At 40.2% G+C, this 17,326-nt stretch overlaps 1 protein-coding gene across 1 annotated transcript in view; it reads left to right on the forward strand.

Annotated features, from left to right (window-relative positions):
* The window catches only part of KCNIP3 (potassium voltage-gated channel interacting protein 3), a 1,359,129-nt gene that overhangs the window by 1,184,591 nt on the left and 157,212 nt on the right, over window positions 1-17,326 (forward strand). The gene's annotated exons all lie outside the window — the stretch shown is intronic.

The following is a 17,326-nucleotide window of genomic DNA, read 5'->3' on the forward strand; positions in this document are numbered from 1 at the left end:
TTATATTTGTTAATGAAGGAAAAACATAACCGAACCTTGTAGCAATACAGTTACTACGCTATGATTCAGTAACTATATTGCAAGATCCTTTTTATACTATAACACTGTAATTAAGTCATAATAAATAAAAGTGGTATGTGATAAGCCTAAATTATAAACATCTTTAGAAGTTTAGGTAATATTTCAACTACACTTGCAAAATAGCTCCACTTCTTGGAAACATACAAAATTAATTTAATGACGGGGTAAGCAGTTTCATGCACATAAGCTGTGGCCTACATCAGAACCAAACAGCTAACTTATAACTGTATTATACCATTACATCAAATCACACAAACATTGTTCAGGTATGGAGGATAATACTAATGTTCCAGCAAACATACCTGATGGGTTAACTGATCCCTGTTAGTGTTTAGATATTGTCATTAAACATAATATGAAACAATTGGACAGACTGAGGATAGAACTGGAAAATTTAAATAGATCTATTCAAGCAGATATATTATTTCCCAAATACAAATCTAAATTTGAGAATATGTTTAACAACGTTAATAATCAAATTGAACTCAATAGAAAGTGTAAAATTAAAAAGCTTGCATGTGACAAACCGGAGTCTATATTACGAGAGCAAAAATACTATTAAGTGAATACTAAAACCCCGACACCTATTGCGTGATATCCCGAATGTACTAAACCATGAAATTTTAAATGTCGAACTGTCATACTCGGCCAACCCTACCACCCGCTACATACTACCTACCCAAACAAAATAAATAAAGCACATACATACACTAACCAAACCCTACTTCTAACCCTAAAGTAAAGCACAAACACCCTACTTCTAACCCTACACTAAACCCCACTTACACAACTATCTATGCACTATCCTTAACCCCTCCCTAACCCTAAGGTCCATAACTACCGCACACTTCCCCTACATAGATATATCCAAACAAAATAAATAATCCACATACATACATTTAACAAAACCCTACTTCTAACCCTACACTAAACCCCACATACACAACTATCTATGCACTATCCTTAACCCCTCCCTAACCCTAAGGTCCGTAACTACCACACACTCCCCCTACGAAAATATACACAAACAAAATAAATAATCCACATACATACATTTAACAAAACCCTACTTCTAACCCTACACTAAATCTAACATACAAAACCTATCTATGCACTTACCTTAACTCGCACCCTACCCCTAAAGTCCGTAACTATCCAACACTTACCTTATACAGCTATTCCACAGACGGGTCAAACATGGTAATTCGACATTTCCGAAATCGCACCTTTGTACGTTCGCTATAAGTCCGTTTCGTGCAATACATGTTGATGTTTACATATTCGTGTAAATGGACTTTCACTCAGCTAATATAGACCCGACAAACAGCAGTACATTGAGAACAATGTTTACCTGATTACCAAGGGTAAGTTTTCTTTGTGCTGTAAGGTATGTGGCTCAGCTGGTTACATAAAAATGTTAATAGTGAAAAGAGCAAGTTTAATGTCAGTTCCAACAATTATTACAGGCCAAAGTATAGGAATAACAATAAGAATTTTTTGGACACTTTGGACGATTCTGATGTAGGAAATAGTGGAGAAACAGAGGCTTTTTTAGAGGATGGCCCACTGACAAGATCATAAAGGATAGTGAATAGAAAACAAACTACCAATAAGAAGAACAGGTACAGGAATCCTCAACATCAACAATGGAATTGAATCGTACTGGTAACAGTAGCCCTGTTGACATTAATGTTCAGAATGAATTATGGTCAGATGATGTATGTATTTGCAATTTTAGTGATGTCTTTACACAGATTCATAAAATTTTGTTTCAGAAGGGATTCAAGTATGAGGGAAAACATGGCTAGGATATTACCAGAATTGAAAGCCTTTACACTGACATTTATTTTTTCTCTAATGTTAATGATCACAGTGATAATTTTGATTTAAAAACGAAAAATGTATTCAATCCACCTTTAACACCCATTCTTACTGTATTTGAAAGATTGGTGGAAACTGATATTCGTGCATTATTAAAAACAAAAACAGTTAAGAAATATTTTGATCTTACTGTATCAGAAGTGTGAGTATTAAAATAAGGATCTATACCATATATTTGAAATTCCAAAATGTCGAACCCCATATGTTCTAACTTGGAATTTCCAATATTGAAAACATCGAACACTCAGAATAGCGAATTTTTTTCCCAGGGAAAAAAATCGCTGTTCCGAGAAACATACACACAACACAAGCACACCAAAATAAATAAACCACACACATACATTTAACAAAATCCAACCACACATACATTACTAACTATCCACTTACCTTAACCCGCACCCTAACCCTAAGGTCCGTAACTATTGCACACATACCCTACGAAACTATACCCAAACAAAGCAATTAATACACACACATACAGTTAACAAAACCCAACCCTACACTACACCATACATACATTACTAACTATCCACTTACCTTAACCAACACCCTAACGCTAAGGTTCATAACTCTCGCACCACAGTGCTGGAAATAGCGAAGCCACGGAACGGCGCACTGAAATCTTGCCCTAGGTAAGATTTCGATGTTCCGGGGCTTCGCTATTTTCATCATTCTATGTTGTGGGTTCGATGTTTTAACGTTTGGCATTTTACTTCTTTGAAGTTTTGATATAGACTCTTAAAATAATTATCCATTGATAGCAAAGCGAGGGTGATGAGACCTAATAAAGGAGGCAGAGTGGTTTCTGCAAATGTTACACAATGATCAATGTTATAATGTGGTTTCTATATATGAATTTTATTTGGCTAATTCTAATATTGACATGTTTGTAGAAGAATTAGGCTAAATGGTGACATTTCTGAAACACTATATAGTTTTATTAAAGTACAACATCCTATTATTCCTGTTATATTTGGTATACCAAAAATTCATACAAACATCTTGGATCCTCCTTTAAGACCAATTACATTGGCTAGAGGTAATAAAATTGAACCATTAGCCTTATTTGTTGACAGGGCAGCCACGGTGGTGCAGCGGTTAGTGTTGCTGCCTCACAGCAAGAGGTTCTCCAGTTCGATCCTCGGTAGGGGTGCTTTTTGTGCGTAGTCTGCATGTCCTCCCTGTGATCACGTAGGTTTCCTCTGGGTGCTCTGGTTTCCTCCCACATCCCAAAGACATGCTGTAGGTGGATTGGACACTCTAAATTGACCCTGTGTGTGGGTGTATGTGTGTGTGTGTTTGTGTGTGTGTGCCTTCTGTGGAAGGTTGGGTGCCAGGCTGGCAACTCAACACTGTAAAACTCCACTGCCAATTATGAGCGGACAACTGATCCGCTGTGGCGACCCCTAACCGGGAAAAGCCGAAAGAAAAAGAAGCTGTATTTGTTGACCATAAGTTGAAAGGTGTGTAGGAGCATTTTTCAGATGTATTACATGATTCTTGACATTTGCTGGATCAGCTCAAATCCAACAGATGCAAAAAGGAAGCCGTGCTGGTTACAAAGGACATTAAAGATTTATGCATAGTAACAGCACAAGAAGTAGGATTACAATGGTTTGAGATATTATTTTAGACATGGGCCATTTTTTACATAAAGAAGTTAATCAAGTTTGTGAATCTGTGGATTAGATTATGATGGTTCTTTACATGGGGTAGTGATATTAGTACATTAGAGAGATTTTTTTTATTTTTAGAGACTTCTAATTATTTTTTTTTAACTTTTAATTATACATTTGAGTATAATACAATTACTTACTTGAATATTATTATAACGCAAGAATATCAGTGATGAGTAAGTTGATTACAGTATATACAGGAAGTCTACCTATAGTAATTTATATTTATTTTATTCTAGTAGTCATGCTTAGAAGATGAAGAGAAATATTGTGAAAGGCCAGTTTGTTAGGCTTTCTAGATTGGTTTACGATGAACAAGTATGTTTTAGTGAAATGAGTGCTATAAAAAAGTTGATCTGAAGTAGTTTACTTAATTTGATCTTCAACCTTTGGGCTTCAGATCCAGCATGGATCCGATACGGCCGCATAGCTAGCATCTTTGATTCGAGCTCTCAGCTCCTCCCCTTTACCCTTAATACCCCCTGTCTCCTTCCTCCCTTCAGATCTTGTTTGCTGCTGATACAGCCAACGTGGTCCGACCTCTTGGCAGCATGGTGAGTGTTTTTTGGGTGAATAAATTCACGTAAGTGATTTAAAGTTTTCTTCTCTAGTCTCTTTACTATCCTCCCCCTCATGATCTCGTCGGTAAAAAAAAAATGCCTTTTCTCCCTTTCTTCTTCTTCTATCTGGCATGAGTGTGTGCGTGTATTAGGCCTTATCTAAGGGATAATGTCTGATGCCCCTAAATCTGGCTTTAAACGTTGCTTGGAATGTGGCCACAAGCTATCCCCAGTGGATGGCCACACTCTGTGTGTAGTTTGCCTGGGGGTATTTGCAACAACAACAAACTGAAGAACTAAACCAGCAAACGGAACAAGCAGGCACGATATAGAAATACACCACTTTAATAGTTCAAAAACCACACGATGAACAATATTCCACAAGTTAAGCGCTTTCTTCCCCAACTGCAAGGGACTTCATCAGAACAAATTAATGTAACATCCCAGCCTTATATATATATATATATATATATATATATATATATATATATATATGTGTGTGTGTGTGTGTGTGTGTGTGTACTCCACCCCAATTAATCATGTTTAATTGTTTAATTTAATTTAGAAAGCTTTAAAACATAAAGAGCTAAAACATAATATAAACTCAACCTATACATGCTAAAAGTGTGCTGTGTGTATGAATTAAAACACTATCCTAAAATACTTTTAACTTTAAAATACTAGCTATGCTAGTCATTTCATTGATTCCTGGATACTCCACAGTATTCAAATGCAGCTGCCATTTCAGCTCACTGATGTTCAACTGTATATCTAGGCATTTTTCCTGTGTGTCTTTTTTAAGCTGTTATATTACCAGGAACTTAAAAGTTTGCTCTTTTTGGTCCTTTTGGTATTTTAGGATAGTGTTTTAATTCATACACACAACACACTTTTAGCATGTATAGGTTGATTTTATACTATGTTTTAGCTTTTTATGTTTTAAAGGTTTCTATTAAATTAAACAATTAAACATGATTAATTGGGGTGGGGTATATATATATATATATATATATATATATATATATATATATATATATATATATAAAAGGTTGGGATGTTACATTCCTTTGTTCTGATGAAGTCCCTTGCAGTTGGGGAAGAAAGCGCTTAACTTGTGGAATATTGTTCATCGTGTGGTTTTTGAACTATTAAAGTAGTGTATATCTATATCATGCCTGCTTGTTCTATTTGCTGGTTTGGTTCTTTAGTTTGCCTGGGGGTATCTCAACTTGATACCTCCTGTCCTATCTACACTGAGTTTAATCTCAGAGCACTTCAGGACAGGAGGAAAAAGCTTATACTTAAGGGCCTTTTGCCCATGTTGGGAATGGCTGTTCCTACCCCTGCCACTGGATCCTCCTCAGCATCAGTATCTTCCCCTTTCCAGGCCTCAGGGACTCTAACTCCAGCCAAGAGGCCTGGGGAAGCGGAGAAGTCAAAGAAGGCTAAGCCCTGCAAGTGGTCTCCCGACTGCTCTTCCCGGCTGGTTCACCCACAAAACTTGCTTTTTCCAGGCCTGGTTCTCCCAGCTCCACTCCCCTAGATTCTCCCCTGAGCTGGAGGTAGTCAGAATGTGGTCCCCTGACACTCCTCACTTCCTTTCTAGACCTGCTTCTGTGGCCTCTTCTTCCTGCTCTATCTGGTCCCTCAGTGAAGTGGAGCTGGACAAAATGATGTGGAAATTCCTCCGCACTCAAATTCATATGGGGGTCTTGCCTGCACCCTCTCCCTCTGGAGGGGGTGCCTCGCAAATGGATCTGAGCTCTCGGGGCCATAGCCTTGGGGTCAGATACAAGGGTGTGCTGTTGTCTCCAAGTGGGTCGGACCGCAGTGCTTCCCTCGGTATCTCAGCTCCTAGAATCTCGGTTCTGACTCCTCTGTCAGATCAGCGGGGAACAGCTCCATTGGTGTCTACTTTGGAGGTCCATTCTCCATCTGCTTTTGATGTGGTGGAGAGGGTTCTCTCAGCACCGTCGAGATCCTTGACCATCTCATCCTCGGAGTCCACCCTGACCCCCTCTGGCTTGGGTATGGTTCTGACCATTTTGTCCTCTCAGGGACAGCCTGTGCCTGTAATGCCTCAAGCAGCTTCAGCCAAGGGAGCACCTGGAGGTTTGCAAGTCCTCCCCTGAGAGCCACACTGAGGAGGTCCCTCACAAAAGGACATGTAAGAGGAGACACCTGAACTCCCGTTTGGAGTCCCTTACCTCAGACACTGATTTGGAGGAAAGGGAAGGTTCCCCCCAATCCCCCCTCCACAGGATGTCTCCTTTGGAGACATCATGGAAATCCTGCATCAGAAGGGGGGGGGGTCTGCCCAAAAAATGACCCCGGATGAAGCAGCGTTTCTTTAGGCATTTGGCACAGGCCCATCTACTTCCTGGGTGTCTCCTCCCGTGTACCCTTGGTGGATTATTAACATCTCGAGCATGGAAGGAGCTGGTTACAGTGGAGCCCATCCTGAAGCATCCCGACAAGGTCCTCAGCCCCCCCCCCCAGTAGACAGGATGCACTGGTAGAATGGTCATGGCAGTAGCCACAAAGAAAGAGCTTGCTCAGTAGAGCTCTATGGTCCACCCTTCTGACTGTGAGTCACGGACTCTGGACTGCTTTGGGAAGTGGGTGTACAATTCAGTGACCTTTGCCATCCAGGAGCTAAACTATCTGGCACACCTGACTCAACTGCAGAGTTAAGTAGTCAAGGAAGTCTCTGAATCGACCCCAGAGTCCATGTCGGTGGAGGACAAGAAGATGTTCTCCACCCGAATGGCCACTCTAAAAGCCATTTCTAACACGTCCATGTGCCTTCTCTCCCACACCATGGAGGGAGCCGATAGGGCTGCCAGTTCAGGAATCACCATCAGGCATCATTCCTGGCTCCAGCTGTGTGAATTCTCTGACCCCTTTAAGGTGTCATTTACCAACGCCCATTATGATGGTTCTTCCCTCTTTGGTAAGTCAGTGAAAGATACACTTGTCCAGAGTGAGAAAGATGGGAAGACTCAGTCTGCCATCTGGATTCGCTTCTCCTTCCCCCCAAAGATCCTTTTCCAGGAGTCAGCGAGGGATGAAAAAGATGCGGTTCCGAAAGTCTCAGGCATTTTCCCAGGACACTCAGGACAACTCATCCACCAGAGACAGAGGGTGTCCGAGAAATACTGGGTCTCGAGAACCTTTCTCGGACAGACCCAGACAGCAGCCCTGAAGGACTGCCCGACTGCTCCTCTCTGGAGGCAGTCGGGGGTCACGTTTCACTGCACCCAGCGACATGGGAGTCCATTACAAATTACCTCTGGGTGCTGCAGATTATATCCAGAGGCTATTCAATTCCCTTCAACCAACCGCCCCGTTCTCCCAGACACCTCCCAGATGTCCATCCACTCAACCAGAGGCAGCAGCCTTAGAAATAGACAAGCTACTAAGCAATTGAGTCATCCAAAGGGTCCCCCCAGACCAGTCCGGATTGGGTTTTTATTTCAGGTTCTTTTTAGTGCCAAAAAAGACGGGGGGGGGCCTAAGACCCATCTTGGATCTTTCCACCCTGAACCTGGCATTAGCCAAGACAAAATTTTGGATGGTCACTCTTGTTTCTGTCCTGCCCTATCTGCAGATGAACGACTGGATGTGCTCAATCAACCTCCAAAACGCTTACTACCATATCAGAATGGACAGATGCTCCAGGAGGTTTCTCCGCTTCCGGCTAGGAGCCAATTACTTCAAATTCAGAGCCCTCCCCTTTGGTCTCACCACCACTCTCAGGGTGTTCACAAAAGTGATGGCAGTAGTAGCGGCTCACCTGAGGCTCCAGGGTATTCAGGTCTTTCTGTAACTGGACGATTGGCTCTTTGTTGCCCCTACCAAGCATATACTATGCCAAGCCAGGGACTCTTTTCTACTATTAGCCAAAAACCTAGGCATTGCCATCAATCTCTCCAAATCAGCACTGACTCCGGTTAAGAGCCTGGACTTCATCAGTGCTCAACTGGATACGATTCAAATGCAGGTCTTTCTTACTCCAGAGAGAATATACAGTCTGAAGGTACATGTGTTACATGTTCTTCATACAGATATTCCAACAGCAGAATCAGTTCTCAGGGCCTTGGGATCCATGGCAGCTACAATCCAACTGTTGCCCTTAGCTCACCTTCACATGCAGATTCAACAGTGGACACTTGCGGTCCAATGGTCTCTTCTAGATTAACCCTTGTCTTACCCTGTACGAATATCCTGGGTGTGCAGGGACTCCCTTCAGTGGTAGATTCAGTCCCCAGATCTAACAAAGGGTCGTTCCTTTCTTCCACCTTTGCCCAAAACCACGGTGACCACAGATGCCTCCCAGCTCAGGGAGGGGGCATTGCTTGGGAAGGACGGTCCAAGGCATGTGGTCCATACTTGAGACCAATCTGCATATCAACATTCTAGAGATGAGGGCAGTGCATCAAGCGTTGAAAGCTTGTCATGCCCATCTTCTTCTAGGGACGATTGTCATCCAGACGGATAACATGTCAGTACTCTGGTACATCAACAAACAGGGGGAACCAGATCTATCTTTGTCGCGAAGCCATGAGAGTGTGAGAATGGGTGATCTCCATTGGTCATTTTCTGGTAGCAACGCACATTCTGGGTCAGTCCAACATCCTGGTGGACAAGCTCAGCAGGTCTATTCTGATGCCTTATGAGTGGCCACTGAACCCGTCAGTGGTGGAGCAGATCTTCCTCAGGTGGGGTCATCCTTGCTTCAATCTCTTCGCATCTCCTTCCAATGCGAAATGCAGTGAGTTCTTCACTCTGAATCCCCATCAGGGGGAAGCCCCTAGAGATGCTCTGGTTCATGCTTGGCCACCCGGTCTACTGTATGCCTATACTCCTCTGCCCTTGATCTCCAAGTTCCTCCAGAAAGCTTGCAGGCTGGGGAGCACAGTCATCCTCATTGCCCCATTCTGGCCTTGCCAAGTCTGGTTCCCATCCCTATGGTCTCATGCTGTAGTTCCACCCTGGACACTGGATCCTGTTCCAGATCTTATTTCTCATCCCTCTGGGATACCTCATCCAGACCTGGTCAGTCTGAAGCTCACAGCTTGGCTGCTCCAGTTCCCATGATTGTCAGGACTCCCAGTTTATCTTCTTTCAGTTAAGGAGATTCTGGTTGCGGCTCACAAGTCATCAATCAGAAGAGTCTACTGTAGCAAATGGAAGTGTTTTTTGGTTTGGGATTCCCAACGAGCCTTAGACCCCTTCATGTCTCCAATTTCTGCAGTATTACATTTTTAGTGGATCTTTTTCAACAGGGCACCAGTTTGTCCACTAAAAAAGTGCAACTGGCCGCTATTTCTACTTTTCATGTAGGGAACAGTGTTACTTCCTTAGCGTCTTCTAAACTCTGCAAGACTTTCCTTAATAGTACCTTTCTGCTACGTACTCTGGTGAAAGATCTAACACCTCCATGGAACCTTACTTTGGTTCGCCAGGCTATGGTCTCACCTCCTTTTGAACCTGCAGCTACAGCTGAGTTACAATAAATATCCTGGAAAACTTCTTTCCTGGTAGCTATCACTTCTGCTAAGAGGGTGTTGGAACTCCAAGCTCTCTCTATCAAAGTGCCTTACATGATCTTCCATAAGGATAGTTGTTTCCTTACGCACCAATCCTTCTTTTTTGCCAAAGGTGGCCTCCAAAGCAAACATAAACCAAACTAGCAATCTCCCAGTCTTTTTTCCAAATTTCCAAAGCAAGGGGGAATATAAATTGCATTTTTTGATATACATAGACAACTACACTTCTATTTACACAGGACCAAATCTCTTTGAAAATCTGACCAATTGTTCGTTTCTTATTCTAAGCTTTTTTTGGGCAAGCCAGTTTCTAAAGTTACAATTGCCCGATGTATAACCCAATGCATTACCAGAGCTTATTTAGCTAGTGGGCTCTCTCCGCCATGTCAGGTAAAAGCACACTCTACCAGGTCTATGGCTACCTTGGCAGCATTCTGGTCCCGGGTCTCTCTGGATGATATTTGTTCTGCCGCCACATGGTCCTCATCTCATACATTCATTTCACACTACAAGATGGACATCATTTCCAGAAGTAAGGCTTCCTTTGGCTCCACCATGTTTCGGAATATCCTTCCATGAGGGCCTCCCAGGTGTAAGTAGCTGGGGACTCTGTCCCAAAGGTTGAAGATCAAATGAAGTAAACTACTTCAGATAAAGAAGTTATGTACTCACCATAATGTTCCAACTAAGTAGTTATATTTCATTTGTCTTTAACCATTCCCCCCTTCTTCCCCCTGCCTTGTCACTATTATTCTGACCATATGTAAGAAAGTGTTCATCACACGAGTGTTCCCTATGTTCCTTGGCTTAGGAAAATTAAGACAGTCACAGTGGTATGGCCATGTTGGGTGGGGTATATGTTTATTGTCAGCAGCAAACTCGATCTGAAGGGAGGAAGGAGACAGGGGTGCATTATGAGTAAAGGGGAGGAGCTGAGAGCTCGGATCAAAGATGCTAGCTGTGTGGCCATGTCAGATCCATGCCGGATCCGAAGCCCAAAAGTTGAAGACAAATGATGTATAACTACTCAGATGGAATGTTATGGCGAGTACATAACTTCTCTTTTTTGGACAAGGAGAATCATAACTATTTATTAGAAGATGTTATTAATGAAGTAAGTAGTAACAGATTAGATTGCTTTGCTCCTATTTAAAAAAAAACTCTTAAGTAGAAAGAACCAGAATACTAATTTATCACAGCACGCCATGTGCTTACTGTTTGCTACAAATAATATTTAGATTTAGAACAGTATAAAGAGGCACAAGAATATATTTCAGGGAAAGAGGGTATACAGTAGGCTTCCTCATATCTGGTCTCACTTTAACAAGACTCCACTTTAACTGCCCATCAAATTTCTGCTGTAGCCATAGCAGCAGACAACAGAGAAGAACACTTCTTCCTCCTCTGGGCAGAGCTGGATCCAGCAGTGATATTTAATATTGCCCATTATGGAATTTGAATTATGATCAGATGATTCCAACCTGCGTCCCACCCATCTGTTTTCTTCCCCTTCCTAGTTGCTGCAATGCACATGCATGCATTATCATCACGTAAATTGGATGGCTCCTTCCATTCTTATAGGGGTGTGGGTACATATTCCTTTGCTTAAATCACTACTGGCACTTTTGTTTGTTTGATTTATTTTTTCTACAGGCAGCAGGGTAACCAGGCTTAAAACTTTAAATTTAAAAGGTGTCCTGCCTCTCTTCTTGTACCATGACATTCTATTTGTTTGTTTCTTATTTATCCCCACCACCCTTGTGGTCTGTTTCCCACAACCAACTTGGCAATCGTTCAGTTGGCTCAGCAGTAGGTGCAGGCAGCAGGTTTGAAATTGCCTGTAAAACCATGCTGTTGGTCAGTTACTGCCCATTCTTGACTCCTGCTTTAAAGAAAAAAAGACAGTTCAGTTCCAGACTGTCAGCAAGCAACATCAACTCCACCACCGAGAGACTGAGATGAGACCAATTTGCCAGGCTGGCCAAACAGAAAAGTTTCAAGTAGTGTTGCAGACTAATCACTGAACTTGGTTTGGCTTAGCTGTGCATGTATCAACAGTGCCCAGTCAGAGGAATGAACCTGATGACTCGGACTAACACATTAATTACTAGTAAGTCACTACTCTCCAGAAAGAAAATATAGCAGCAGAGAATTGGGCTGTGTGTTTGTGTGTGTGTGTGTGTGTGTGTGTGTGTGTGTGTGTGTGTGTGTGTGTGCACGTGATTGTGAGTGCGTGGTAGTTTGAAATTAATATGAGTCGGTGCCTGGTATTGTGCTGGTAGTCTTGACACATTACTGTGATCCTGACTCTCTCCACTGTCAAGATGTTTATAGAATATCTAGATTTTTGCCCCAAATTATTGGTCTGCCTTCCTCGTAAAACTTTTGGTTTTCTGGCAAATTACAAATTTCTCAAATATAATATTAATAAATAGTAAGGCTATACATTTGAGTTTCAGACTTTCTCTATCCATCAGCTTTCTAAGTCTATGAGATCAATATTTAAAATCTGTCTGGGGTAGGTGGTTACAACCTATAAATGCTATTTTGTTTCCTTTTTCTGATTAACCAGCCATTTGTTTATCCAGCCTAAGGTCCAGTCACAGCGAGACCACATAAGAGGGAGTCTACTGTATTACATAAGAGTAGTCCTACACCTACATTTGTTTTTAAGAAGGGAGGATACATTAAGGAAAGAATTAAGAAACAAGAAGTGAGTATCCACATTGAGAAATGGAGTGCTTGCAGGTACTATAGGTACCTACACACAGGAAATTTTGTTATGATAGGTGGCACCACTTATAATAGTCAAGGTAAATATAATTGCAATACTTCATACTATATATAGCTGTGCATTCAACCTGTCCTGCATTTTCTGTAGGTAAAACAAAAAATAAGGATAGAATTTACAAACATATTTATTGTATTAAAAAGAGAAAAAAATCATAGTAATGATTTAGCCAAGCATGTCAGTCAGTATCAGAATTTTAATACATTTCTATTTTTGTAATGGAAAAAGTAGTTAAGAATATAAGAGTTGGAGGTTTGTATAATTATTTATTATATCAGGAATTACATTAGCAGCTTTCACTGGGGGCAGATACCCCCCGGTATTAATGATTTTATTTTTGCCAACAGATTTTTTAAGAATGAAAGAGAATTGTGTAAAATAATTTTCATTGGATGTATTGAAGTCATGTGATTTGAAGTAATGGTATTTAAATCATGGTTATAAGTTAACAGGAACATGTTTATCGCTGATGACGTCCACAGCTTATGTAGATGAAAATGCTTAACCCTTGTTATTAAATCAATTGTGTGTATTTCCAAAAAGAAGTGGAGTTTTTATTTTGCCAAGTGTAATTGACTTATTACACTGCTCCTACTTCTGTGGACCAATTTTGTAGTGTTTAAGTTTAGGGAATATCATTCAGCTATTATTTGTTATGAAATTTCAAAAGGATGCATTTGAAGTGGCCTGCAGTATGATTTCTGTAATCTTTCAGAAATGTACTCTTTAAACTAACCACCCATGTGCTACAAATGACACATATCGAAAAAAGAGCCCTGGTACATGTATAGGACTAAGATGCTGAATGGCAGACCAGAAGTACAAATATCCAGCTATCAATTTTCAAAACCATTTGTCCTGGTGAAAGTGTCAGTGGTAGCAAACTGAGCTTTGACCACAGGATGAGTGCACCAACACTGCTGGAATGTGGCAACAAAGTGAGAACCAAGTTATAGACTGAGGCTTTCATCCTTCATGTTCATGAGCTTTGGGTAGTGACTGAAATGAATGGATTGTGGTACAGGTTGCACAAATAAGGTTCCTTTCCAGGGTCTATGGATTCAGTGTCTGTGGCACACTAAGGAGTTTGTCACTGATTTTCTGTTTTGAGAAGAATAATTTCAGGTAGTTTAACTACCTTGTTAGGATACCCCCTGGGTATGTCCCACAGGAAGTGTACCAAGCATGCCCCCACTGAGAATAGGCCTCAAGATACTGTGGAGGTACTATATACCCCAACAATGTTCAAGTCTCCAATCTCATCTTGTGAGATCTGTCGTACATTCACAGACAGTTTGAGATATATACTTTATGTAGTAATATACATATATAGATACGGTTTCACTTCAGTATCTCGAAATACTGAAACACCAAAACTGTAATAGCCGAAACCAAAACGCAGATGTCTCAGTATTCCGAAATACTGAAGTGCTACATAACAAAACAAAAAACACTACATAAAACATTTATGTAGGGGGGCAAGCCGCCCGCACCCCCCCCCCTACTTAAATAGACCAACTCCGAGATCGCACTACAGTAGAGGAAAGGGAAATCTCCCATTCAGCTCCATATGCGGAAGTGCAGAATGGGAGATTTGCCATGTCCCCAATATCGTGCAATCACGGGAACGGTATATTTAAGTGAGGGGGGTGCAGGGGGCTTGCCCCCCTGTTGAAACAGTACTTTTCTTAATTTTAATTGTGTTCTTACCACCGCTTCCGTGTTTCAGTATTTCAAGATACTGAAGTGAAACCATATATATATATATATATATATATATATATATATATATATATATATAATATGTATATATATATATATATATATATATATATATATATATATATATATATATATATATATATATGAAAACAGCATGGATCTAGTATTATGGTAAGTACAAACAAGACAGCATAGCATGAGTCTAGTATTATGGTAAGTACATAACTGTCATATATAAATATGTGTGTGTGTGTGTGTGTGTGTGTGTGTGTGTGTGTGTGTGTGTGTGTGTATTATATTTTTAAATATTTGTATAAAGTCTATCAGAGACATCTGTTCTTTAACTATGGCTTGATACCTACTATTTAATTTTAATCCAGGGAAACATACATCGCATTCTAAATTGCCTCTGTATATCTTTCCTTTAAATTAATGTCTCTGAATCCTCCTTGTCACTTAAGTCCATTTTTTTCCAAAATAAAAGCTAAAAACTTTTTAAAATATACATACTTATTATGTATGTATCTTTAGTTGACTGAATTAGCCCAACTAGACCACTGACTTCTTTTTCAAGAGATACCTAAGGTGGAAGTCAGACTAACTAGGGAAATTTTGGCCAGGACACTGGAGAAATTCTTGTACTCGTTTTAGCCTTGTTTCTGGTGTATAGACAGCTGGAAGGACAGGCAGCATGGCAGATGTGATTGTGGTATGTACACTAGTAGCAGAGATTTGATGTTAGCATAGAAGAATGAGTCATTTTAGATTGAAAATGAAAAAAAAAATGAAAATAAAAAACAAAACGTTGATGGTGATTCAGGGATGTGCATATTGTGTAACTGTAGTCAGAAGGTCTGCCAAATGACATTCTGCAGAGTTTGCTGCAATAGGATGGGATGAACCTGCTGATTATTCTACCCTTTTGTAGGCAGAAGTAATGAATAAACTAGAAAACAAGGTTATGGAGAAAGAAGGGACTGTGGCTCCAGTGAGAAGAAATTAGTATGGATTATAATGAGACCAATGTGGAGCGACACTTTCAGGATTAAGGCAATAAGTGGGCAATGGTCAACCATACACAGCAATTGTCGCAAAGAGTATAAAAATGATGGGATGTGTAGTGGGTGGAGTACATTTAATGCCTCTGGTAGCAAACAAGCATAAAAACAATATACCTGCTGACACGTACTATATACCTGCTGACACATACTATATATAAGACATTGATATAGTATTACTAGGGATAAAAACTCTGGATGTGAAACATAACTCTCAGCTGTCCAGATTTTTGCAGAATGTCCAGATTTTTTTCTTCATATTTTTTTTGAGTGCTTCCCCATAAAATTTATGTTTTTTTGGCAAATTAGGACTGAATTCACTAACTAATGACAGACATTTGAGTTCAGACTTTATATCCTTCAGAAAATGCATGGTAACACAAAACCTTTTACTCTGAAAGCTTTTATCCATCTATGTAATGGAACATTTTGTGACATTGGTTTTAAAATATTTGCTATAATGGAAAATGTTTGGGCAGATGTGACATGAAAGCAAACAATGAGTATATTTTATTTGAATATTAAAAAGAAAATTACAATTCAATTTAGTTCCAAAAAGAGGACATTAAAATATATGCGTACTATACATCTGTAAGTGATGTTAAAACGATAAAGGACAATAGTGCTCAGACTGGGATCTGGGAAAGATGATAACTTTGCAAGGGAAGTATGATAAAGCTCAGTACTTTTTCTAATGTTACTTCTTTGGGGGAATTGAAGAGATTGTGCATTACTGGGGCTAGCAAAAGATTGATTTTCCTGTGATGCGGAATGACACTTAGTAAGTGCCTGTCTGAAAAGCACACAGATATCCCCAAATATGATGCAAATGACATTTGCTAAAACAAACTGTAGCACTGAATGTTGCATAAACAACGTTGGGCTGTGAACAAAACAATGAAAATGTTGATAACAGTGAAATGTTAAATGATGGTGAATTTGTTGAAAATATGTATGTTAATGAAGGTAGTAGGGACATATGAAGGTAGTAGGGACATAAAAAATGAGAATGAAAAAGAAAGTCAAATGTTTCTCAAGAGGAAAAGAAACTGATCAGGAAGAGGGCAGAAAAAAGTGGAACATGAATCATAAGTTATGTGGGAGAGATGGAGATGAAATACAAGGAAGCAGTTTTTTCTGTGTGGAACAAAATTTAATTTTTATAAACAAAAGAGGATGAGAATGAGAATGAAGGGCAGTGGAACTGAGTAAAAGGTAGAAATTTATTTGGAAAAAGGGTAAGAGGTAGACAAAGAAAGATATAGGCCGGGATTCACTAATCCTCCGTGTAAGACTAAATAAGTCTTACACAGAAACTGCAGCCTAAGAGGAAGACATCAGCACGCCATGCATATTCATGAGGGCGCGCTGACTCAACTCTAATGCCAACACGGAGCATGCACGAGTGCAGGGGGCATGTCGGACTGCCGAGCAGTCCAAAAATCCACGCCCCTGCAAGTCCCTCAATCTGCAAATGTCAACTGAAATGAGCGAGTCCGCTCAAATGTGTACATACCCAACACTACACTCCCCCACATTCTAAACCCCTGTGCAATTCTAAAACGTAAAGCTTTCCTTTTTTTTTTTAATTATTCCCGATATAGCTGCCCGTATTTGCGCAGGTTTACCCATTGCTTATCTACAGTTAGCAGTTTAGAGATCGAAGAGGATAATAAGAAACTTATATGCAAATTAAGGCAAATAGCAATAGTTTAGTGGTAGAGCCTTCGCACAAAGAGGAGGCATTCCCAGTTTGAGTCCCACCACTCCCCTTTCTATTTTCTTTAGTAAATCTGTATAGAAAAATAATTCCTGACATTATTCTTTTAAATATTAGTAGAAAGCATTGAAATGGCCTATGTAGTAGAGAACGATATTTTATACATATATAAGAAGGCAAAATGGTTATGCATACTGATGAATGCATAAGTAACGTATCTTAAGCAATATGAAGCACTGCTAAGCAAAGTTTACCAGTATTAAGCACATTTAAGTATAATTGCTC

This window comes from Protopterus annectens, chromosome 9.part0, assembly GCF_019279795.1.
Source record: "Protopterus annectens isolate FY-2018-M chromosome 9.part0, PAN1.0, whole genome shotgun sequence".
NCBI classification, from domain to species: domain Eukaryota; kingdom Metazoa; phylum Chordata; order Ceratodontiformes; family Protopteridae; genus Protopterus; species Protopterus annectens.